Source organism: Hyperolius riggenbachi, chromosome 9 (genome assembly GCF_040937935.1).
Source record: "Hyperolius riggenbachi isolate aHypRig1 chromosome 9, aHypRig1.pri, whole genome shotgun sequence".
Classification (NCBI taxonomy): domain Eukaryota; kingdom Metazoa; phylum Chordata; class Amphibia; order Anura; family Hyperoliidae; genus Hyperolius; species Hyperolius riggenbachi.
In genome coordinates, this window is record NC_090654.1 from 48,643,352 (window position 1) to 48,668,421 (window position 25,070).

The window sequence follows — 25,070 nt, forward strand, 5'->3', positions numbered from 1 at the left end:
AGGCGGTGTATGCCTGTGCGATTAACCATTCAATTGCAACATGTGTTTAGGGATGCGCACCCTTCCCCCCCCCGCCCACCGTTCCTTGACTCTGTAACTATGTAACTGTCGTAACTGTCAGGTTAGCTGCTCCCAGCCCCTCCTCCTGAGTTTCCTGTTTGCATGATAAGTAGTAGCAGATTTGCATCTGAATTGAATGCGAAGTGTGCAGAGTGTCTATATAGGTGCTGCACACTGAGCTGGTGGTCATTTCAGATGCAGCCTTAGTGGTATGCGCTGGCGTTCTCCTCGCTGTTCTACCAAATGTAAGTTACACATTTTCTTGCTTAGCTGCTCCCGAGGTTTTAAATTTAGGTTAGGTCACTTGCCCGGAGGTCTGCCTCACCGTGGCGCAAGTGTCTAGTATAATATACTTTGCATGCAAACCATATTGGAAGCTAAAGTACCTCCTAGTTTAATAAATGTTAGCACTTGTCTTGGATGCAGGGCATGCATTTTTCAGTCTGGCAGAGGCGGTGTATGCCTGTGCGATTAACCATTCAATTGCAGCATGTGTTTAGGGATGCGCAGCCTTCCCCCCCCCCCACCTTTCCTTAACTTTGTAACTATGTAACTGTCAGGTTAGCTGCTCCCAGCCCCTCCTCCTGAGTTTCCTGTTTGCATGATAAGTAGTAGCAGATTTGCATATGATTTGCATCAGAATTGAATGCGAAGTGTGCAGAGAGTCTATATAGGTGCTGCACACTGAGCTGGTGGTCATTTCAGATGCAGCCTTAGTGGTATGCGCTGGCGTTCTCCTCGCAATTATGTGGTTGGTTGAGCCGGTAACCACGTGGGGCGCAAACCCGGAAAAGATGTCTGGGGGGGCGACAGAGAGGTAATGTATTAATGCAGGGGCACATTTACACTAGGGAGGGTTGCGGGGGGGGGGGGGGGGGGTGTTGCCAAGGTGGCGTCACGAGGCTAATTCCCGGAAGATTTCATGCCGAAATCGGTCGGGAATCGGTCTGCGGTTTATGGCAGCCAACAGATCTCTCTACGATCAGATTCATTCAGAGAGACATCTGTCTTTTTAGTCGATCGGCCACCAACGTCGTCAGATGTATGGACACCTAATTTGCATTTACTGAATTGGGAATAATTTCATTTTTACTGGTAACTCAATGGCAGTGGCATAGCTAAGCAGTTCTGGGCCCCAGAGCAAGTTTTACATTGGGGCCCCCATGCACTCCTATACATAATTGATATGGAGCACAAAAACCTGCAAAAGACAACCAGATTGTCTGAGGTGCAAGAAGTGTATGGGGAACAGTTTAAGGATTACTAGTATTTAAAGCATCTATAGAAGTGATTATTACCAGCACAGAACCAATACAGAGCTAATACTGTGGCTGAGGGAAGGCCCCTCTGGCCTAAGGGCCCCGGTGCGGTCGCAACCTCTTCAGCCACTATTGCTACGCCATTGCTCAATGGTCATTATAAATTTAGTCGAGTCTCCTCTCTGTATGTTTTAACAAAAGCAGAGCAGGCAACACAGAAGAAGGTCACACTTATTTATGACCAATCAAAGGACATGACCACATGTCCTGCCGTCTTGTTACATAAGGAAATAATAAAACATCTATTGTGACAATTTCCGTTTCATTGCTGTTTACAGTAATATATTGAGCAATATTGTGATAATTACAGAGAGTTCAATGACCTCCAGAGAAAGATTTCAAAATCTTCGTACAGCAGACAGACAAGCAGAATGGAAATATGCGTCGCAATTAAAGAGGAACTCTAGTGAAAATAATGTAATAAAAAAGTGCTTAATTTTTACAATAATTATGTATAAATTATTTAGTCAGTGTTTACTCATTGTAAAATCTTTCCTCTCCCTGATTTACATTCTGACATTTACCACATGGTGACATTTTTACTGCTGGCAGGTGATGTTAGTGGAAGGAGCTGCTGCTTGCTTTTTTGGCAGTTGGAAACAGCGGTAAACCGCTGTTATTTCCCAAAACGCAATAAGGCTCCCACAGTATGATGTCAGAACCATGAACCTGACATCACACTGTGGGAGGGGTTTCACCACAATATTAGCCATACTGAGCCCCTGATGATTTGTTTGAGAAAAGGTAAAGATTTCTCATGGGAAAGGGGGTATCAGCTACTAACTGGGATTACGTTCAATTCTTGGTTACGGTTTCTCTTTAAATCTAGTTTTTCTTACATGCGGCTTCTTCCAGCCCCTAGAAGTCATTTGTGTCCCTCACCGCAGCTCTGGTCTTCTCTGCGGTCCGGCTGGCAGCTTCTAAGGATCTCCGACCCCTGACAGGACAGCGTCTTCTGAGCATGCACGGGACGCACCCATGTCATTGCAATCCTTAGAGGCTGCTATCGGGACCCAGAGACGGCATCCCAAAAACATTCAGATAAGTTAATTGGCTTCCCCCTAAATTGGCCTTAGACTACATGATACATACCGTATTTTTCGGTCCATAAGACGCACTTTTTCTCCCCCAAAAGTGTGGGGGGGGGGAAGTCAGTGCGTCTTATGGTCCGAATGTATGCCCCAATGACCCACTTTTCCTCCCCCCGATAAAGTGCAGAAGGTACCATTACATGTAGAGAGGCGCTATTTCCCGACCTGGGAATCCCAGAGACCAGCAGATAACCCCCTCTCCTGGAGCAGTGCAAGATGCTGATGTCCGCAGGCTCCCGGAAATATCGCTGCAGCGGCAAGAGATTGAGTGCTGCTTGTTCCCCTGCACACTCCACGTGTCGCTCCCGGTCCTCTCCTGCCCGGTGATTTCCTCCATTGGCCCCCGGCAAACATCGCTCCCACTGCAAAAGCCCTCTCACTGTGTGACCTGAAGCACGCACGCATGCCATCAGGCCACACGGTGAGAGGGCACGGTGACCAGGAAGAAGGAAGCCGGTGGAGGATTCATGTTGCAGCCCGGGGGAATTTGCGGCTATGAGAGAGCAGGAGATGGCTTATAGCAGCGCCCGGAATGTGCAGTGGAGAGGCAGCGCTCGATCTCTTGCAGCGGGAGCGATGTTTGCCGGGGGACAATGGAGGAAATCACCGGGCAGGAGAGGACCACGAGCGACACGTGGAGTGTGCGGGGGAACAAGCAGCACTCGATCTCTTGCCGCTGCAGCGATATTTCCGGGAGCCTGCGGACATCAGCATCTTGCACTGCTCCAGGGGGCCAATGGAGGAATTCCCCCGGGCAGGAGAGGACCGGGAGCAACACGTGGAGTGTGCGGGGGAACAAGCAGCACTCAATCTCTTGCGGCTGCAGTGATATTTCCGGGAGCCTGCGGACATCAGCATCTTGCAATGCTCCAGGACAGGGGGTTATCCGCTGGTCTCTGGGATTCCCAGGAAATAGCCGTTCTTGAAGTCCAGAGGCAGCAGAGTACTTCGGATCATGCCATATGGACAAGACCCCTGCCTGGACAGGTAATGGCTGCAGTAGAGGATTGTGCAATGCTTTCCTTGGCCTGCTTTTCAGCTATGCTATGTGTCTTGTTTTGTTTGGAAGCGCAGTCTTGGACTTATGCACTGATTTTACTTACTATCTTAGAGATAGCATAGGTTAGTGGAGGTGGTGGGTGAGCAGCAGGTGTAGGGTAATTAGTGTTGTCAGCATAGGTTATAATAGTGTAGTTAATGTAGCTGCAGGGGTTAGCGTGGCTTAGATAAAGAAAGCTTAGGTGGTGGGAAAGGTCCACAAGAGGTCCCTGGACCATGGACACACCCAGGTTAAGTATATATTTTTTTTCTTGATTTTTGTCCTCTAAACCTAGGTGCGTCTTATGGTCCGGAGCGTCTTATGGTCAGAAAAATACGGTACACTACATGATAAAAATATAGGCCTCGATTCACTAAAGGGTGCTAAGTGTTAGCACGCCAGTGAAAGGGAACTTTCCATGTGCTAACATGCTTTGCACGTGCTAACTAGGGTGCTAAGTAGTTAGCACATGCAAACTACTTAGCACCATAGTTAGCACATGCAAACTAGTTAGCATGTGCAAGCTGCTTAGCACCCTAGTAAGCATGGTGCTAAGTAGTTTGCATGTGCTAACTACTTAGCGTCGTAGTTTGCATGTACTAACTACGGTGCTAAGTTTGCATGTGCTAACTACGGTGCTAAGTAGTTTGCTTGTGCTAACTACTTAGCCCCCAAGTTAGCATGTGCAAAGCTTTTAGGCAGGGGTGTAGCAATAGGGGGTGCAGAGGTAGCTAATGCATCGGGGCCCTTGGGCCAGAGTTGCCCCAAGGGGCCCACCCCTCAAACACAGTATTAGCCCTTTATTGGTCCTGTGCTGGTAGTAATCACTTCTATAGTTGATATAAATAGTAGTGATCATTTACACACAGTTTCCCACACCCTTCTTGCACCTCTGACACTGGTTGTCCTTGATTGGTTTGGGTGTGTTGTATCAATCGCTATCTATAGCATGCTTGGGGGGGTCCCAATGCTAAACTTGCACTGGGGCCCAGGCCTTCTTAGCTACGCCACTGATTTTGTGGGTGCTATGTTAGCACCCTTTTGTGAATCAAGCCCATAGACTTGTGACTGGATTGTGAGCCTGTCTGAGGGACAAATAAGTGACAAGACAAGATACTCTGTACAGCACTGTGGAAGATGTTGGCGCTATATAAATACTAAATTATAATAATACCATGGACCAGGGATGGTCATTGAGATGCAAATAATTCAGAGCTGATGCAAATTTTATGAAAACGGACTAATCAAATGCAGCAGTCGACTATCCCTGCCCTGCATTAGAGATGGCTCGAACCTCCGATTTTCGGTTACGAACCTCGAACGCGAACCTCCGCAAAAAGTTCGGTTCGCGCAAACTTTCGCGAACCGCAATAGACTTCAATGGGGAGGCGAACTTTGAAAACTAGAAACATTTATGAAGGCCACAAAAGCCATGGAAAAGATGTTTCAAGGGGTCTAACATTTGAGTTTTTGCATGGATGAGTGGGATACACGCCAAAAGTCCCGGGGAAAAACCTGGATTTGACGCACAGCAGCAATTTAAGGGCAGAAATCACATTGCATGCTAAATTGGAGGCCTAAAGTGCTTTAAAACATCTTGCATGTGTGTACATCAATCAGGTATTGTGATTAGTGTATACTAGTTCACACTGACAGACCAAACTCACTGTGTAACGCACCGCAAACAGCTGTTTGTGTAGTGATGGCCGTGCTGGACTGGTGCGCACTGTGGCCAGAGTGCAGGCGATGGCGGCTTTCCAGCCCATATGGTCGCTGGGCTGAGGTAGCTCAATGACAGAACAGTGACTGTCCAGCTGATCGAATTTGGTCTGTCCACAACAACATCACGGTACAGTTTGGGTATCACCTTTTTTGAGAAATAATTGCGTGATGGTATCTTTCACTGCGGTGTGTGGCTTTGCTTTTGTGTGCTGCTTTTCCTCAGGTGGTCATCCCATTACAGTTTGTGCTTTGTCATCATGTGCCTTCATAAGGAAGTTGTCCTTACGCAGGTCTTGGTCTTTCCACGGCTCAATTTTTGGTGGCAGAGAGTACAGATGGCATTGCTCTCATCTGAGGCAGACACACAAAAACATTTCCACACCGCTGAGCCCTGGGGTGATGGCACTTTGGTGGCGGCGGCCGCCTGAGTGTTAAGTGGGGTGCCAGAATCAGAGCAGGAGGAGGAATATGTGTCACGCTTCCGTGCGGAAGCTGAGGAAGATGAGGTGTTCTGTTTTAAAAAGTCAACTACGTCCTGACAATCTTGGGGGCTGATGGCATGTGCCTTCTGAACACTGTACTTTGGTCCAGGGCCGCACGAAATCACGACAGCATGACCTCGAACAGACCTGCTGGGTGACCTGCCTCTGCCTGTTTTGCCCATATTGGGGGGGATGAAGTGAAAGGTATGCACCGACTTGATTAATACAATGTGCAGTCACACAGGTGCAGTGAACAGGTATGCAGTGACTGGTATCAATACAATGTGCAGCTGTCACACACACAGGTACCGTCAACAGGTGCAGTGACACTGCGTGCGCTCACGTAGGTAGGTAGGTGCACTGAACAGGTGGGTATGCAGTGATTGGTATTACAAATGTGCAGCTGTCACACACACAGGTAGACACTGAATGTGCTGGGCCTGGCAGTGCCACAGTAGGAATTACCAAGGGGTCAAGGTCCCACCAGCAGCTGCGACTAACTGACAGGGCTGTATATGCAACACAAGTGTGTGTGGGACACACACACACACACACACACACACACACACACACACAAAATAGATCACAAGAACAACATTATCTCTCAAAAGAGCTGTTGAGGATGAGGAGTGCTTTTTAGCAATAAGTATCAGCAAGAAGGAGCAACTTAACAAGCCTAACACAAGAGCCTAACTAAGCTTTCCCTATGTCAGCAGCCAGATTCTCTCCCTTCTCTAATTACTGCAGCCACACGAGTGAGTGAAATGGCTGATGCTGCCTGCGTTTTATAAGGGGGGGGGGGCTCCAGGAGGGAGTGTAGCCTCATTGGCTACACCGTGTCTGCTGACTGTGATATTAAGGGTCAAAGTTGACCCTAATCATGTAGTATAGGGGGCGGGTCGAACTCGTATATAGTTCGCGGTTCACCGCGAACGCGAACCACCGAAGTTTGCGCGAATAAGTTTGCGTGCAAACCATTCGGGCCATCTCTACCCTGCACCTCTGAGGTTCATAACTATGCCAGGGATGTCCCAGGAACAAGAAATTATAGCACCTACGTATTATCCAGTTGACTGAGTTTGGCAGTCTACTGCTGAAATTCTTTTTACTCTACTGGTAACAGCAAAGAATCCTTGGAAATCAAAGAGTCTTGACTTTTTTGGGATGGATAGTGTACTGGTTAAGAGCTCTGCCTTTGACATGGGAGACCAGGGTTTCAATTCTGGCTAGGGTCAGTGGCTATTCAGTAAGGAGTCCTTGGGCAAGACTTCTTAACACTGCAGGGTGGCCGTTGAGTGCATCTCAGTGGCTGCAGCCCTTGAATGCTTTAAGTTCAACAGTAGAAGAGCACTATACAAATGTTAGGATTATTATTTTTGTTTGCATCAGGTCCCAGGTCAGTGGGATGCACTTTTCCTTAGTTAGTGTTAAAGGAGAGGCGTGCCCTGCACCTGCCTGCAGAGAGAATCAGGGGCAAACCCAGCATTTTGAAAGGGGGGGGGGGATTCCTGAAAGGTCTCCCTCAGCCACGCACAATACAGTATAATAATATGGTAGGACATCATGCTGGGTACACACAATGCAATTTCTGACTGACAGGATCTGACAATTATTTCCCAAAATGTCTGATCTGCTCCTGATCGACAATGGGATCGATTGGGAGCAGTTTTGATACAGATAATAATGAGGAAAGCCGACATTGGTAATGAAGGGAAAAGTGAAGCATTCACACAGCAGGGCACAGGGCTGTGCTCATTCCTAAATTAAGTTCCCCAGACAAATGCTGCTGCTCCATCCAAAGTCAACTGTAGCAGGGAAAGAAAGGGGTCAGTGCTGTGAGCTGCAGGATACCTGCAGATATTCTGGTGTCTCAACTTGTGCCTGTCCCCAGACACTGCACCAGCTCTGGTCTGAGGAGGGATTCTGGGCAGCTGTAATCCCCCCCCCCCTGCGTTTGCCTATGTCAATCCCAAACATGATCATACTGACCGAATCTGACATGATGTTCAGCAGTGCACCTGGGAGGTCCTCCTCCTCAGAATTAATTGTTTTTTTTCATGAGTCTTGAGTACCCAGTATGACTCACTACAACGGAAGGAGTAGTCTAGCTATGCACTTTTATCTGGAGCCTCGATTTTACTAAATGTACTTTCTACAGCCAAGTGTATGAGACACCCTTCCTTCAAAACCCCCTAACTTGGGCACAGGTCATCACACCGAGTCGGGAGGTGTAGTGGACAGCACTCTAAAGCTTCTTCTTCACTTTCATAAAAAGCTGAACCAAAAAACGATTTTACCTTTCAACTGTGGGACTCTGGCTGGCCTGGATAGTTTAGGTAGTGTCAGGTGCCCCCTAGTTAAGGTAGCGCCAGGAGTCCCCCAGTTTAGGTAGCGACAGAAGCCCCCCAGTTTAGGTAGTGACAGGTGCCCCCCAGGTTAGCTAGTGAGTGACAGGCACCCGCCAGGTTAGGTAGTGAGTGACAGGGACCCCCAGTTAGGTAGTGAGTGACAGGGACCCCCAGTTAGGTAGTGAGTGACAGGGACCCCCATTTAGGTAGTGAGTGACAGGGACCCCCGTTTAGGTAGTGAGTGACAAGGACCCCATTTAGGTAGTGAGTGACAGGGACCCTCGTTTAGGTAGTGAGTGACAGGTGCCCCCAGGTTAGGAAGTGACAGGAGCCCCCCTGGCCGCCGCTTCCCCCCCCCCTCACCTCTCGCAGACAGCAGCGTCAGACCTCGATCAGCGGGCGTCCCGACCAGATAGGGCGGGCGCCCCACACTGTATATGCGGAAGTGATGTCACTTTCGCATATCAGCGGTGTCCGCTAAGTCCTAGCGCCGGCTCTATCTGGTCGCCTGCTGATCAAGATATGACGCTCTGGCAGCGGGGGTAACGGGGACAGCCGGGGGGACAGCCGGGGGGGCAGCGGCGGCCAGGAGAGGGCAGTGGGCACCCCTGGGGAACAGATCAGGGGCACCTCAGGACAGATTGGGGGCACGGGCCCCCCAAAATAGGGCTAGCAACACCCCTGGTACTGTAACCAGTGCCGAGAATGCTGTAACTAGCGAGGATGGCGGCGGCAGCAGCGCATGTACACCACAAGGCTGCAGTCTACATATGGAGAATGCAGTAAAGAGCAGCGCGGCGGCTGGGACCCAGGACCCAGGAGAGCTTTATCCTGGATGACGGGGCACGGCAGCAGGATTAGATGAGATGTAGTAGGGGCTAGATAGTGAAGTACAGTGTAGTAGGTGGTGACAGCAGGGGTTAGTTAGTGAAGTGTAGTTGGTGGTGGCAGCAGCAGGGGTTAGTGGAGTGTAGTGTAGTTGGTGGTAGCAGCAGGGGTTAGAGAAGTGTAGTGTAGTGTAGTTGGTGGTGGCAGCAGGGGTAAGTAAAGTATAGTTTAGTGTAGTGTAGTTGGTGGCAGCATCAGGGGTTAGTGAAGTGTAGTGTAGTTGGTGGTGGCAGCAGCTGCAACAGGGGTTAGTTAGTGAAGTGTAGTGTAGTTGGTGGTGGCAGCAGGGGTAAGTGAAGTATAGTTTAGTTTAATGTAGTGTAGTTAGTGGCAGCAGCAGGGGTTAGTGAAGTGTAGTGTAGTTGGTGGTGGCAGCAGCAGCAGGGGTTAGTTAGTGACGTGTAGTGTAGTTGGTGGCGGCAGCAACAGCAGGGGTTAGTTAGTGAAGTTTAGTGTAGTAGGTGGTGGCAGCAGCAGGAGAAAGTGTAGTAGTGTACTGTAGTTGGAAGTGGCAGCAGGGGTTAGTGAAGTATTGTGTAGTTGGTGGTAGGAGCAGCATGGGTTAGTGAAGTGTAGTGTAGTTGGTGGTGGCAGCAGCAGCAGGGGTTAGTTAGTGAAGTGTAGTGTAGTTGGTGGTAGCAGCAGCAGCAGCAGCAGCAGGGGTTAGTTAGTGAAGTGTAGTGTAGTTGGTGGTGGCAGCAGCAGCAGGGGTTAGTTAGTGAAGTTTAGTGTAGTAGGTGGTGGCAGCAGCAGGAGAAAGTGTAGTAGTGTACTGTAGTTGGAAGTGGCAGCAGGGGTTAGTGAAGTATTGTGTAGTTGGTGGTAGCAGCAGCAGGGGTTAGTGAAGTGTAGTGTAGTTGGTGGTGGGAGCAGGGGTCAGTGAAGTGTAGTGTAGTGTAGATGGTGGTGGCAGCAAGGGTCAGTGAAGTGTAGTGTAGTGTTGTTGGTGGTGCCAGCAGGGGTTAGTTAGTGAAGTGTATTGTAGTTGGTGGTGGCAGCAGGGGTTAGTGAAGTGTAGTGTAGTTGGTGGTGGGAGCAGGGGTCAGTGAAGTGTAGTGTAGTGTAGTGTAGATGGTGGTGGCAGCAAGGGTCAGTGAAGTGTAGTGTAGTGTTGTTGGTGGTGCCAGCAGGGGTTAGTTAGTGAAGTGTATTGTAGTTGGTGGTGGCAGCAGGGGTTAGTGAAGTGTAGTGTAGTTGGTGGTGACAGCAGGATTAGTTAGTGAAGTGTAGTGTAGTTGGTGGTGGCAGCAGGGGTTAGTGTAGTGTAATGTAGTTAGTGGTAGCAGCAGGGGTTAGTGAAGTGTACTGTAGTTGGTGGTGGCAGCAGAGGTTAGAGAAGATAGTGTAGTGTAGTTGGTGGTGGCAGCAGGGGTTAGTGAAGTGTAGTGTAGTTGGTGGTGGCAGCAGGGGTTAGTGTAGTGTAATGTAATTAGTGGTAGCAGCAGGGGTTAGTGAAGTGTACTGTAGTTGGTGGTGGCAGCAGAGGTTAGAGAAGATAGTGTAGTGTAGTTGGTGGTGGCAGCAGGGGTTAGTGAAGTGTAGTGTAGTTGGTGGTGGCAGCAGGGGTAAGTGAAGTATAGTTTAGTGTAGAGTAGTTGGTGGCAGCATCAGGGGTTAGTGAAGTGTAGTGTGGTTGGTGGTGGCAGCACCAGCAACAGGGGTTAGTTAGTGAAGTGTAGTGTAGTTGGTGGTGGCAGCAGGGGTAAGTGAAGTATAGTTTAGTTTAGTTTAGTGTAGTGTAGTTAGTGGCAATAGCAGGGGTTGGTGAAGTGTAGTTGGTGGTGGCAGCAGCAGCAGGGGTTAGTTAGTGAAGTGTAGTTGGTGGTGGCAGCAGCAGGAGAAAGTGTAGTAGTGTACTGTAGTTGGTGGTGGCAGCAGGGGTTAGTAAAGTACAGTGTAGTTGGTGGTAGCTGCAGCAGGGGTTAGTGAAGTGAAGTGTAGTGTAGTTGGTGGTGGCAGCAGGGGTCAGTGAAGTGTAGTGTAGTGTTGTTGGTGGTGCCAGCAGGGGTTAGTTAGTGAGGTGTAGTGTAGTTGGTGGTGGCAGCAGGGGTTAGTTAGTGAAGTGTATTGTAGTTGGTGGTGGCAGCAGGGGTTAGTGAAGTGTAGTGTAGTTAGTGGTGACAGCAGGGTTAGTGTAGTGTAAATGGTGCTGGCAGCAAGGGTTAGTGAAGTGTAGTGTAGTTGGTGGTGGCAGCAGGGGTTAGTGTAGTGTAGTTAGTGTTAGCATCAGGGGTTAGTGAAGTGTACTGTAGTTGGTGGTGGCAGCAGAGGTTAGAGAAGATAGTGTAGTGTAGTTGGTGGTGGCAGCAGGGGTTAGTGAAGTGTAGTGTAGTTGGGGGTGGCAGCAGGGGTAAGTGAAGTATAGTTTAGTGTAGTGTAGTTGGTGGCAGCATCAGGGGTTAGTGAAGTGTAGTGTAATTGATGGTGGCAGCAGCAACAGGGGTTAGTTAGTGAAGTGTAGTGTCGTTGGTGGTGGCAGCAGGGGTAAGTGAAGTATAGTTTAGTTTAGCGTAGTGTAGTTAGTGGCAGCAGCAGAAGTTAGTGAAGTGTAGTGTAGTTGGTGGTGGCAGCAGCAGCAGCAGGGGTTAGTTAGTGAAGTGTAGTGTAGTTGATGGTGGCAGCAGCAGGAGAAAGTGTAGTAGTGTACTGTAGTTGGTGGTGGCAGCAGGGGTTAGTGAAGTATAGTGTAGTTGGTGGTAGCAGCAGCAGGGGTTAGTGAAGTGTAGTGTAGTTGGTGGTGGCAGCAGGGGTCAGTGAAGTGTAGTGTAGTGTAGTGTAGTTGGTGGTGGCAGCAAGGGTCAGTGAAGTGTAGTGTAGTGTTGTTGGTGGTGGCAGCAGGGGTTAGTTAGTGAGGTGTAGTGTAGTTGGTGGCGGCAGCAGGGGTTAGTGTAGTGTAGTGTAGTGTTGTTGGTGGTGGCAGCAGGGCTTAGTTAGTGAAGTGTATTGTAGTTGGTGGTGGCAGCAGGGGTTAGTGAAGTGTAGTGTAGTTGGTAGAGACAGCAGGGTTAGTTAGTGTAGTGTAGTGTAAATGGTGGTGGCAGCAGGGGTTAGTGAAGTGTAGTGTAGTTGGTGGTGGCAGCAGGGGTTAGTTAGTGTAGTGTAGTTGGTGGTAGCAGCAGGGGTTAGTAAAATGTAGTGTAGTGTAGTTGTGGGTAGCAGCAGGGGTTAGTGAAGTGTACTGTAGTTGGTGGTGGCAGCAGAGGTTAGAGAAGTGTAGTGTAGTGTAGTTGGTTGTGGCAGCAGGGGTTAGGAAAGTGTAGTGTAGTTGGTGGTGGCAGCAGGGGTAAGTGAAGTATAGTTTAGTGTAGTGTAGTTGGTGGCAGCTTCAGGGGTTAGTGAAGTGTAGTGTAGTTGGTGGTGGCAGCAGCAGCAACAGGTAGGGTTGCAGTGGTATACCGCGGTATCATTGTGCATGGTAATCATACCATGCTCCTGGAGTCAGAAGCATGGTATGGTATAACGCGGTATACCACTTCAACCCTAGCAACAGGGGTTAGTTAGTGAAGTGTAGTGTAGTTGGTGGTGGCAGCAGGAGTAAGTGAAGTATAGTTTAGTTTAGTGTAGTTAGTGGCAGCAGCAGGGGTTAGTGAAGTGTAGTGTAGTTGTTGGTGGTGGCAGCAGCAGCAGGGGTTAGTTAGTGAAGTGTAGTGTAGTTGGTGGTGGCAGCAGCAGCAGCAGGGGTTAGTTAGTCAAGTTTAGTGTAGTAGGTGGTGGCAGCAGCAGGAGAAAGTGTAGTAGTGTAGTGTAGTTGGTGGTGGCAGCAGGGGTCAGTGAAGTGTAGTGTAGTTGGTGGTGGCAGCAGGGTTAGTTAGTGTAGTGTAAATGGTGGTGGCAGCAGGGGTTAGTGAAGTGTAGTGTAGTTGGTGGTGGCAGCAGGGGTTAGTTAGTATAGTGTAGTGTAGTTGGTGGTAGCAGCAGGGGTTAGTGAAATGTAGTGTAGTGTAGTTGGTGTTAGCAGCAGGGGTTAGTGAAGTGTAGTGTAGTGTAGTTGGTGGTAGCAGCAGGGGTTAGTGAAGTGTAGTGTAGTGTAGTTGGTGGTGGCATCAGGGGTTAGTGAAGTGTAGTGTAGTTGGTGGTGGCAGCAGGGGTTAGTGAAGTGTAGTGTAGTTGGTGGTGGCAGCAGGGGCTAGTGAAGTGTAGTGTAGTTGGTGGTGGCAGAAGGGGTTAGTTAGTGTAGTGTAGTGTAGTGTAGTTTGTGGTGGCGCAGGGGTTAGTTAGAGAAGTGTAGTGTAGTGTAGTTGGTGGTGGCAGAAGGGGTTAGTTAGAGAAGTGTAGTGTAGTGTAGTTGGTGGTGGCAGCAGGGGTTAGTGAAGTGTAGTGTAGTGTAGTTGGTGGTGGCAGCAGGGGTTAGTTAGTGTAGTGTAGTTGGTGGTAGCAGCAGTGCGGTAATCCCCTTCTAACTTGCGCTTGCAGTCACTTCCTGTTTTAGAGATACGGAAGTGCATGGAAGCGTATTGTAAAAATACGCTTCCACGCATGCACACCACTACGCCAACATTTTGGCAAAACCTGCGTCGCCATAGACTTACATGACTGCACGTCACCGCAGGTTGTCGCAGAGGTCGCTCAGTAACGTCGGTTTGTCCACATGGTAGATCGGCTACTTCCAGCGCACCACACCATATGCTGTATGAGAGCACCCATAGGCATTCATTAGCGGTGAGGTGCGGTAAAATCACCCACCGCACCAGTGTGAAAGGGCCCTCTGGCTTCCCAACCCCTGGAGCAGTGCTGAAATACTACCTGTAACCCAGCAATGGAAGAATTATTAATGGACAATGAAAAGGAACCTGGAGCAGCCGGAAGAAAGCTACTCAATAACTCATTGTGCTGGACAACTTCCCTCAACCACCAGCTTGTTGTCATATATTTCCTTCTTTAATAATGCTGAATTGATAGAGCTGGCTTATAGCAGCAAATATGATGTCAACAAGCAATTATGCCAAACCTGTGCGATCCTGCAGCATTGTGCACATAATACTTTATGTAATGGTACTTAGGTAATAGGTTGAAAAATCTTCATTAACCATTTCACCACTAAGGGGTTTTTACCCTTTGACCAGAGCAGAGCAATTTTTTACCTGTTAGCGGATCTTCCTTTCATTTGCCAGTCACTTTATCACTACTTTTCACACCTAAATGATCCATACCTAGTTTCTTTCACCAAAATTTAGGCTTTCGGGGGGTGATTTTTTTTTTTAAAGTAATTACTTTACTTTCTATTCATTTAGGATGCTTTCACAGTGGGACGTTACAGGCGCACGTTAGAGCAGCCTGTAACGCAGCCCACCGCACAGTAATGAAAAATCAATGGGCTGTTCACAGTGCCCACGTTGCGTTACATTGTAACACAAGACGTCAAGAGAACGTACTGCATGCAGTACGTTATACGCGGCTAAGCTGCGTTAGACTGCTTGCACATGCTCAGTAATGTTGGGGAGGAGGGGAGAGCGGCCAGGCACATGGCTAATTAATATTCACTGGACTTCGTGACGTGTGCAGTGATTACTTCCTGGAGCAGCCGCTCTGTGCGGCGATTGGCCGGGCGGGACCACGTGATGCCGCATGCGTCCAAGAGTACGCATCACGGCATCACAGATGCCAGAGTGAGCTGCACAACGCGGCTCGCTCTGCCGTCCACATCCAACACCACCAGGCGTTGCGTTAGGGGAACGTTATGCGACCATAACGTCCCCTAAAACGCAACGTCCTGGTGGGAAAGTAGCCTGAAAAAGGAAAACAAGGTAAAAATGAAAAAAAAAATACTCTATTTCTTCAATTTCATCCCCTATAGTTTTAAAATAAACAATACTACTGTAAATAAAACCCACACATTTAATTTGCCCATTTGATTAGGTCATTACAACACTTAAATGATATCCCTACTCCCTAGTACAATGTATGTTTTTTGTACTCAACCAATAATCACAAGCCCTCATTTGCCAAACTTACAGTACTATACCCTCATGACATATATAGTAAAAAAAAAAAAAAAGCTGAGTCCTGAACTTAACAATATATAGTATTTTTTTTTAATTGCTGTCACTTTTTTTTACCAGTGTTTTATTTTAGTGACTTTGGGAGGCAGGGATGGGGAGAAGGGGGATTTAATTTAATTCATTTAATTTATATAGCAGAAAATGTAGTGTAAAATGTGGGGTTTTTTTTTACCACTAGATGTCCAAACACACACTATTCTGTGTGTGCTCTGAACAGAGTACAAAGCACACAGGCAGTGGTGTTACAGGAAAGATCATTGGCTTCTTGTTGAAGTCATGATCTTTCCCTTACAGGCACTTTGATTGGCTAAGGGAACACAAGTTCCCGTTCACCAATTAAAGATGTGTCTCAGTGGGTATGCACAGTGGAAGCACGGGTACATGGCAGTGGCAAGCGACGTATTAAAATGTCAGTTTGCTCCGCATTGATTACTATTCCCACTCTGAGTTGTAGTAGTGACACACATGCACACACACGTAATTTGTGCTCCGACTACTGCTGGCACCCAGATTAGTCACTTGGTAGCAGTATAGCCGTAACCCACATTACGGCCTATGGCAGCACCCGGTTGCATTGCGGATGACTCCTTCAATGGCCTCTTTTTCTTTCTTGACCTTTATAAATATGGTGATCTTAAAAGAGAACTAACCTGAGAGGGATATGGAGGCAGCCATATTTGTTTCCTTTTAAACAATGCACACCGCCTAGCTGTCCCGCTGATCCTCTGCCTCTAAAGGTGGCCATACATCAGTTGACTTGGCAGCTGATCAACTACCCAATTCAATAATTGTTATCAGATGAAAATCGGTGCTGCCAGGTGCATGCCCAATCAATGATGCAACCAATTTCTGGGCTGAGCATGTCGATTGGACATGCTGCAAGATGTTGGGCCGTCTTGGGTAGTAATGGCGAGCGATATCGGGACGAGCAACGAACACAATGAAACCCTATGCGCTGTTCCCGTAATGTATAAATGTGCATGTAATGTGTGAATTCATACATTACCTGTCCTGTGTCGCGGTGCCGGTCCGTCTTCTCTCTCCTCCGCTCTTCCGTTAGCCCCCTACATGCTGCCAGCACAGCCAAGCTGTACACACTGACATCACACACGCGCCACGACGGCAGCGTGTATGGGGCTTATGGAAGAGCAGTGGGTTCGGAAGATGAACGGGCACAGCGACACAGGACAGGTAATGTATAAATGCACACATTAAATACACATTTATGCACTGAAACAGTGGTGAGGGGGCGGACTCGGCCAATTCTCCAGAGATTTCATGATAAAATTGATCGGGAATCGGCCTATGGTGTATGGGCAGCCGACCATCCGATCAGAGAGAGATCTGTCTCTTGGTCGATCTGCCCAAACATCACCTTGTATGAGCTCCCAGGCTCGGAGAGGTCCGTCGGGAGCTCTGGAATTTTCCCGGTGGGCTTCTTGCCCCCAGTGCTGAAAAGGAGGAGGCACAGCGCAGGAAGGGGGGAAAGTGGGCACAGAGCAGCGGGGAGGGGGAGAAACCTAGGGCCCCCCCCCTTCCACGCTCCCCCCTCCAGAATTGCAACCAGCCAGCGGGTACGGCTTACCAAGAGCGATAGCTCTGCGTGCCGCTGGTCTGGTCTTCTTCACTGACACTGTCCAATCACGCTCTCAATGTACTTCCTGTGAGAGCGTGATTGGACAGTTCAGTGCAGAAGACCAGACCAGCAGCGGCACGCAGAGCTCTCTGATTCTTGGTAAGTGAGTGATTCCCACTCGCTGCCGTGCTGGCTGGCTGCAATTTTGGAGGGGAGAGCATGGAAGGGGGGGGGGGGGGGCCCTAGGTTTCTCCCCCTCCCCGCCGCTCTGTGCCCACTGCCCCCCCCCCTTCCAGGCTGGGGGCACCATAATGGGGACAGTTATTGACCTGCCTACCTAAACTGGGGACACCTATAGACCTACCTACCTAAACTGGGGACACCTACAGACCTGGCTACCTAAACTGGGGACACCTACAGACCTGGCTACCTAAACTGGGGACACCTATATACCTGGCTACCTAAACTGGGGATACCTATATACCTGCCTACCTAAACTGGGGACACCTATAGACCTGGCTACCTAAACTGGGGACACCTATATACCTGGCTACCTAAACTGGGGACACCTATACCTGGCTACCTAAACTGGGGACACCTACAGACCTGGCTACCTAAACTGGGGACACCTATAGAGCTGGCTACCTAAACTGGGGACACCTATATACCTGGCTACCTATACTGGGGATACCTATATACCTGCCTACCTAAACTGGGGACACCTATAGACCTGGCTACCTAAACTGGGGAAACCTATATACCTGGTTACCTAAACTGGGGACACCTATATACCTGGCTACCTAAACTGGGGACACCTATATACCTTTTCAAGGCAAGAAAGATGAAACTTCAGCACTCTCAAAATTACAGCAGGGGACTGGACTCAACTCCACTTAGCATAAGACTGTAACAGTGTAATTCCCTTGAAAGGCGTGCAAAGGCTGTATGGCAGTAAACAGACTTGTATGGGAGGGAGAGATGAGATGAAGCCAGCACTGCGATTAGGGAAGCTTTGCATCTGACCTTGCTGAAGCGCTTCTGTTTTTATTGTCTGAATAAATTACCCTAATCGCAGTGCTGGCTTCATCTCATCTCTCCCTCCCATACACCTATATACCTGCCTACCTAAACTGGGGACACCTATAGACCCTCCCGCCAGGCCCTCTCTTTTTGGGGAATCTGCTGCCAATCTGATTGCATTTTGTGGGGAAATCTGCTGCCAAACGGCTTGCATTTTGTGGGGAAATATGCCCAAAATGGAGGTGGGGGGGGCGGGGCTCTTAGTGTCCCAGTCCGACCCTGTGGGCACCTTAATAATTGTATTCAATTAACGTTTGTCTCCTAAGTAATATTTTCCCACCTTGCTTTTTAACTCACCAACAAGCAAGAAAATACTCAAATAATTTTGATAGTACTTTTTCACCTACTTTTTCAATTGCAGAGTGCTTAAAGTGAAGGTCCGAGGTGATTAAAAATAAAAATTTACTTACCTGGGGCTTCCTCCAGCCCCCCCTGCATCCGTCCTGTGCCCTTGCCACAGCTCCGGTGGCTCCCGGTCCGCTCCGGTACAGATGGCGACCTTGCCAGCATGTGGCTCACTAAGTTGCAGTGACGTTATCCGGACTGTACTGTACAGTAGTTCCGCGCCTGCGCAGTACAGTCCGGATGACATCAGTGCGACTACGTGGGCCGCAAAGCAAGTAGGCCTCTTGTACCGGAGGGGACTTCAGTCCACCGGCGGGGAGCGGAGCTGCAGCAAGGGCACAGGACGGCTGCAAGGGGCTGGAGGAAGCCCGAGGTAAGTAGATTTTTGTTTTTTAATCAACTTGGACCTCCACTTTAAAGGATACCTTATTCCCCCCCAAAAATTGTAAAATGGGGCGTTCCCCTCCATCCCCCTCCGTTAGTGTATAGCGTCCCCCTGTATTTACTTCCTGGTCAAGAGGGTCATCGCTTACTGTGCAGGTGCTGCCCGGCACTGTGCGTCTTTGATAGCGCGCCCACGGACTGGAGAACTCTGCGCATGCTCACTATGTCGCAACTACGTAGTGCGTACGCCCAGAGTGCTACCGTCCTCGGAATCAAGCATCGCCGGGCAGTGCATGTGCAGTAATTGGCGACTCTCCCAACCAGGAAGTAAGTTAAGGGGGTCGGTAGACACTAACTGAGGGGGTGGAGGAGAACTGAAGGAGCTGTGAACATGAGAAGAGCCCAGGCTGCTCCCCTAGTTTTTACACTTTGAACAAGCATACAGATTAGATGTGTTGACAGAATTTGCCTGATACTTGTTTCAGGTGTGCGATTTAGATACTACAGATGCATGAGAGACCAGCAGGATGCCAGGCAACTGGTATTGTTTAGAAGGAAAGAAATATGGTTGCCTCCATATTCCTCTGACTTGAGTTTGCATTTAAAGGGGGCAGTCTAAAGTTTAATACAGGCTACAGCAAACACATAAATGGTATTAAACAGGCCACCTTTTTTTTTTTTTTTTTTAATAAATAAGCCCCTGTGCCAAGTCTGACAAAGTTCTACTCTTATGTCTGGTTTTGGACACGCCCCTTGTGTATTATGGGGGCGTAAACGTCCACCAGCACCTCCCCCCGGTTTCCTGGAGAGCCAGATGTCCTGCATCATGCGAGGCTCGCTGTTTCAGCGTTTTTAAGGCAGTCAAGGTATATATATTTTTAATTATTGTCCTGGACTGTCGTGTAGCGTGTGTTTAATGTGTGACCTTGCTGGTAATGCTGAAGTGTTACACTGTAGTCGTCACAGGTATGTCTTGTGATCCGCGCTGTGTCCTCCTCACATGCTGCAGTCTTCAGCTGTCCTCGTCGCTCGGCACAATGGAGGAAGTCATCTAATGCTCCCTGCCACCAGGAGGGGGCAGCAAAGAGCACAGGACACAACACAAAGCCAAAATGATGCTGTTATTGAATATCAAGAAGTTTTAAATCAGGATGATACCATTTATTGGCTAACTACAAATGAATAAGAATAAACAAGCTTTCGGCCTTGCAGCCTTCGTCAGGTTTATATCCTGTTAGTTTGCAAGCTGGTGGTACAGACAGCTTATATACATGCAACATCAAAAGGAAAAACAGATATTTTTTTCAAGCATAAATACATCATTAAGATGCCTTAATACAAACAGACCATCTAAATGGGGTAAGATAAGGATCCTTGTTTACTTTACTTTATTGCTCCCAGACCTGGTATTAGGATTGACCCAGAGGTATCGTAAATTCTTAGTTCACAAGTTCAGCTAGGGTGGCTGAGACAGTTCATATATCATCCATCTCATACCAATATAGAAAGTTGTTGTCCTTATTCAGACCCTTCTGCACAGCTTTGAAACAATTTATAAATTTTGTTTCTGCTATTAATCGGTCATTTGACGTTTTGAAGCCGCCCTTCAGGGCAGTGACACGAAGATCATCCATGCTGTGTCCGTTGGACCGAAAGTGTGTAGCAACTGGGAGTCCAGATTTGGTATCATTAATAGTGTGCCTGTGTCCATTCATACGTTTGCGCAGAGTTTGTCCAGTTTCTCCCACGTACATAACATTGGGGCATTTAGCACACATGATCAGATATACCAGATTGGTGGACCCACAAGAAAATTTACCTTGTATTCTGTACTCCTGTTGTGAACCTGGTATCGTTACCCTGTCAGTGGAGTAAATGTGTCTGCAGGTCCCACATATTTTTTGTCGGCAGGGTGATGTTCCGTTTTGTTGAGGCCTATTCAAAGAGCTCCTGACAATCATCTGTTTTAGATTGTGTGGTTGCCGATATGACAAGAGTGGAGGTTTAGGGAATATCGTTCTCAGTCTGTGATCCTTGTGTAAAATGGGATGAAGTTCCTTAGCAATCCTCCTTAAGATTTCCAGGTGTGGGTTGTAGGTGACAACCAAAGGGACACGTTCCTCTTTCTGGTTTTGCTTATATTTCAGGAGTTCAGTCCTGGGGATGTTGCTGGCTTTCCTGATTTGGGCCTCAGCCATGGGAGGACTGTAACCTTGTTTAATGAAAGTGCTCTTAAGGTGATCCAGGTGCTTGTCTCTGTCCATCCTGTCAGAACAAATCCGGTTTGCTAAGGAACTTCATCCCATTTTACACAAGGATCACAAGGATCACAGACTGAGAACGATATTCCCTAAACCTCCACTCTTGTCATATCGGCAACCACACAATCTAAAACAGATGATTGTCAGGAGCTCTTTGAATAGGCCTCAACAAAACGGAACATCACCCTGCCGACAAAAAATATGTGGGACCTGCAGACACATTTACTCCACTGACAGGGTAACGATACCAGGTTCACAACAGGAGTACAGAATACAAGGTAAATTTTCTTGTGGGTCCACCAATCTGGTATATCTGATCATGTGTGCTAAATGCCCCAATGTTATGTACGTGGGAGAAACTGGACAAACTCTGCGCAAACGTATGAATGGACACAGGCACACTATTAATGATACCAAATCTGGACTCCCAGTTGCTACACACTTTCGGTCCAACGGACACAGCATGGATGATCTTCGTGTCACTGCCCTGAAGGGCGGCTTCAAAACGTCAAATGACCGATTAATAGCAGAAACAAAATTTATAAATTGTTTCAAAGCTGTGCAGAAGGGTCTGAATAAGGACAACAACTTTCTATATTGGTATGAGATGGATGATATATGAACTGTCTCAGCCACCCTAGCTGAACTTGTGAACTAAGAATTTACGATACCTCTGGGTCAATCCTAATACCAGGTCTGGGAGCAATAAAGTAAAGTAAACAAGGATCCTTATCTTACCCCATTTAGATGGTCTGTTTGTATTAAGGCATCTTAATGATGTATTTATGCTTGAAAAAAATATCTGTTTTTCCTTTTGATGTTGCATGTATATAAGCTGTCTGTACCACCAGCTTGCAAACTAACAGGATATAAACCTGACGAAGGCTGCAAGGCCGAAAGCTTGTTTATTCTTATTCATTTGTAGTTAGCCAATAAATGGTATCATCCTGATTTAAAACTTCTTGCTTTTACTGATGGCTAACACGGTACAATACCCTACTGCTACTGTTATTGAATATGTGGCACTGTACAGATTTTACAATACTGTACACACAAATGATAAAGTATAAATGATTCGTGTTGTTGTATCACAACATTTGCTTTATTGGTGAGCAACATCTACAGCTGGGCTCTGCTTTTCTGAGCTTACAGTTTAAGGCTACATAGTGGCCTCAATTCACTAAGCTTTAGCAAACACTTTATCAAACGTTTGATAATTTACCTCATGGGTAAAATCTAATTTTGAATTCACTAAGGTGTTATATATTTATTGAATGTTTTATCGATAAAACGTTCAATAAATCTATGACATCTTAGCGAATTCAAAATTAGATTTTACCCATGAGGTAAATTATCAAACGTTTGATAAAGCTTAGTGAATTGAGGCCACTTGAGATAAACGTATTTTGAAAAGGCAAGATCACAGACCAATTTTACCACCTTCCATGTAGTATGAAAGCCATACTCTACACAGTCTATTCTATGGAGCTGAACTCCCCATCAGATAAAAATCTTTGCAAGATGCTGCACACAAAGATGCTGTACACATGCAACAGATCAGTATCTGCAAAAGATCCGTTCCTGAAAAAGATCCGTTCTTGCAAAATGCATTCATATAGAGTGACCAGACGTCCCGGATTCGGGGTCCGCTGTCCCAGGCTGCATGAGGTCCCGGGAAACGTCCTGCTTTCAGCAGCGGGACGTCCCGGCCTCGGGACTCTGTCCACTATGGGTATCATTCATAAAGAGGCTGTCGGTAGTGCGGGAAAACACCGTTCTTCTCCGCAACCGGTAATTAAGACTTCTGGGTGGGCATTCATAAAGAAGTTGCCTGTTGCGGTAGAAGTGCGGAGGTTTTCTGGAGGAAGCTGGCGGTAGCGTGGCGGAAGACGTGCGGAAACATAAAAGCTGCCCGATTCCCTCCGTGCGCTCCTCTGCCTGATGCTGCTTGGGAGGTCCGTCCCATTCATTTACATGTAATCCACCCGCCTATCGCTACTGTCGAGCAAGCGGTATTTTCCTTCCGGATACCGCTTGCTCTAATGTTTATGAATGGATGTGTTTGTTACTTTTTCTAGATTAATCTAGAAAAACTCCGCACAAGGCGGAAATGTATAGCTCTGCACGGGAATGTCATTTTTTCATGGGGAAAGAGCCTTTATGAATGCTGACTTTGCCGAGTGGTCGGTGAAGTCAGCTGTTTTTAGCATTTCCGCATGCGGAAATGCTTTATGAATGATACCCTATATCTTCATGAACCGGCAGCGGCGTCTATAGACGCCGTGCCAGTTTATTGCCCGCAGCCCCTCTCCACCCTCCTTAGTCTTCCGGTGTCTGTTCCGACACCGGCAGGCGAGCAGGGCTACGGCAAGATGGCTGCCGAAGCCCTGACTATTTGTGTCTCCAGTACAGGGCTTCGGGTGCCATCTTGCTGTAGCCCTGCACTCTGAGCGCGGGAGACAGCAAGAGGAACAAGACGGTCCCAGGAGCAGCGCGCCAGAGCAGACTTCTGCCAGGTGAGTAAATGCTTGTTTTTCCAGGTGAACTGTGCCCCCATTGCGTTTATTTTCTGGTGACATGTTTGCCCCCATTGCGTTTATTTTCTGGTGACATGTTTGCCCCCATTGCGTTTATTTTCTAGTGAAATGTTTGCCCGCAGTGCGTTTATTTTCTGGTGAAATGTTTGCCCGCAGTGCGTTTATTTTGTACTGACATGTTAAACAATACCAGGTCCCTGGCAGTCCTGGTGATCTCTTTGGCTGCATTAATGGTTGAATCACAGACCAGAAATGTGCTTTGAGTCCCATGGGAGAAAAGCGCTTTACAAATGTTATTTGTTGTTGTTGTTGTTGTTGAAACGAGCATGCAGCTAATCCAGTCTGACTTCAGTCAGAGCACCTTATCTGCATGCTTGTTGAGGGGCTGTGGCTAAAGGTATTAGAGACACCGGATCAGCAGGAGAGTCGGGCAACTGGTATTATTTTAAAAGGAAAAACCCATATCCTTCTCAGTTTAGGTTCCCTTTACCCAGTACATTATTCAGCCACTACATACCTCCTTAGATGGATGGCTCTAGATAGCATGGAACCTTCCTGGTCTTAGCTCCATCCAGCCGTTCTACCACTGGACCCCATTCAAGTTATGCAACTTACTAGGTAAAATACCTCTTTGTTACGGCTTTGGAAGTACTCACGTTCTCGAATACTGCCAGAGACCAGCCCATTGCAAGTCTTGGCTCGCGCAGGCACAGATGTGCCCATCATTGGCAGCACTCAGGGACATGAGTACTTCCCATGCCTGACCAAGGAGTAACAAAGACCCAATGCGTTGCATTTAAACTGCAGCTGAATTGCGCTCATGTAGTGATGCGTCAAGTAGATGCAAATATCTTTGAGGCTAGATTCACAGTGGGACGTTGCGTTTTGATGCCACGTTAAAGTCGCACCGCAAGCTTACAACGCAACGCGCCCAAAAAGTGGCAACGCAGCGTTACCGTCACATACAGCAGATACAGTAAAAAATACAGGCAATGAAAAGTATGCTTCCAAGTCATTACTGAGCATGTGCAAACAGTCCAACGCAGCTAATAACGTGTATAACGCACTGCATGCAGTACTTTTACTTAACGTGCATCGTTAGACACCAACGCAACGTGTGCACTGTGAACAGGGCATTGATTTTTCATTGCAGTGAGTTATTCTGCGTTAAATGCTGTTTTAACGCGCGACTTTAACGTCCCACTGTGAACTTAGCCTGAGTTGATGCAAATATATGCAAATTTTTATTTAAATGAATGCAGCTTGAAAATGAACTAATCAAATCCTGCTGAGGTAAATTTCGAGTGGGAGAGGAGCCAGGAGGACGCCGGGGGACCTTGCGGCCTACGGTGGGCTGGAGGAAGCCCCCGGTAAGTACCAATTTCAATTTTTAATAACTGCTCAGGGTCCCTTTAAATTGATTTGTCCATTTTTCAGCTGCATATATTTGCATACAAAATGCATAATTCCACATCAACTAGGAATTATTTACATATCATTGACCCTCCTTAGGCCACATACAGACATCAGACCATAGTCTTTGGAAAATGAAAGATCACAGACCAATCTTACCACCCTTCCTGTAGTATAAGAGCCATACTCTACACAGTCTTTTCGATGGAGCTGAACTCCACATCAGAAAAAAATCATTGCAAGATGCTGCACACACAGATGCTGTACAGACACAAAAGATCAGTATCTGCAAAAGATCTGTTCCTGCCAAAAATCCATTCCTGCAAATTGCAATGATAGTCTATGAGATCTGCAGATCATCATACACACATGATTTAACTGACATTCATCTGCAGATCAGATCCACCAAGATGGATTTTCAGATCTGCAGATGGTCTGTGATCTTTCATTTTCCAAAGACTATGGTCTGATGTCTGTATGTGGCCTTAGTGACTCTATGTTATCAGCTGCTTGCCACAAGTCTTCT

At 47.7% G+C, this 25,070-nt stretch overlaps 1 protein-coding gene across 1 annotated transcript in view; it reads left to right on the forward strand.

Annotated features, from left to right (window-relative positions):
- The first annotated feature begins 19,145 nt into the window (after positions 1–19,145).
- The window catches only part of LOC137531581 (solute carrier family 26 member 6-like), a 66,189-nt gene continuing 60,264 nt past the window's right edge, over positions 19,146–25,070 (forward strand). Inside the window, exon 1 of the mRNA XM_068251526.1 lies at positions 19,146–19,199. The gene's annotated coding sequence lies outside the window, so the exon portion shown is untranslated. The remainder of the gene's footprint in view (positions 19,200–25,070) is intronic.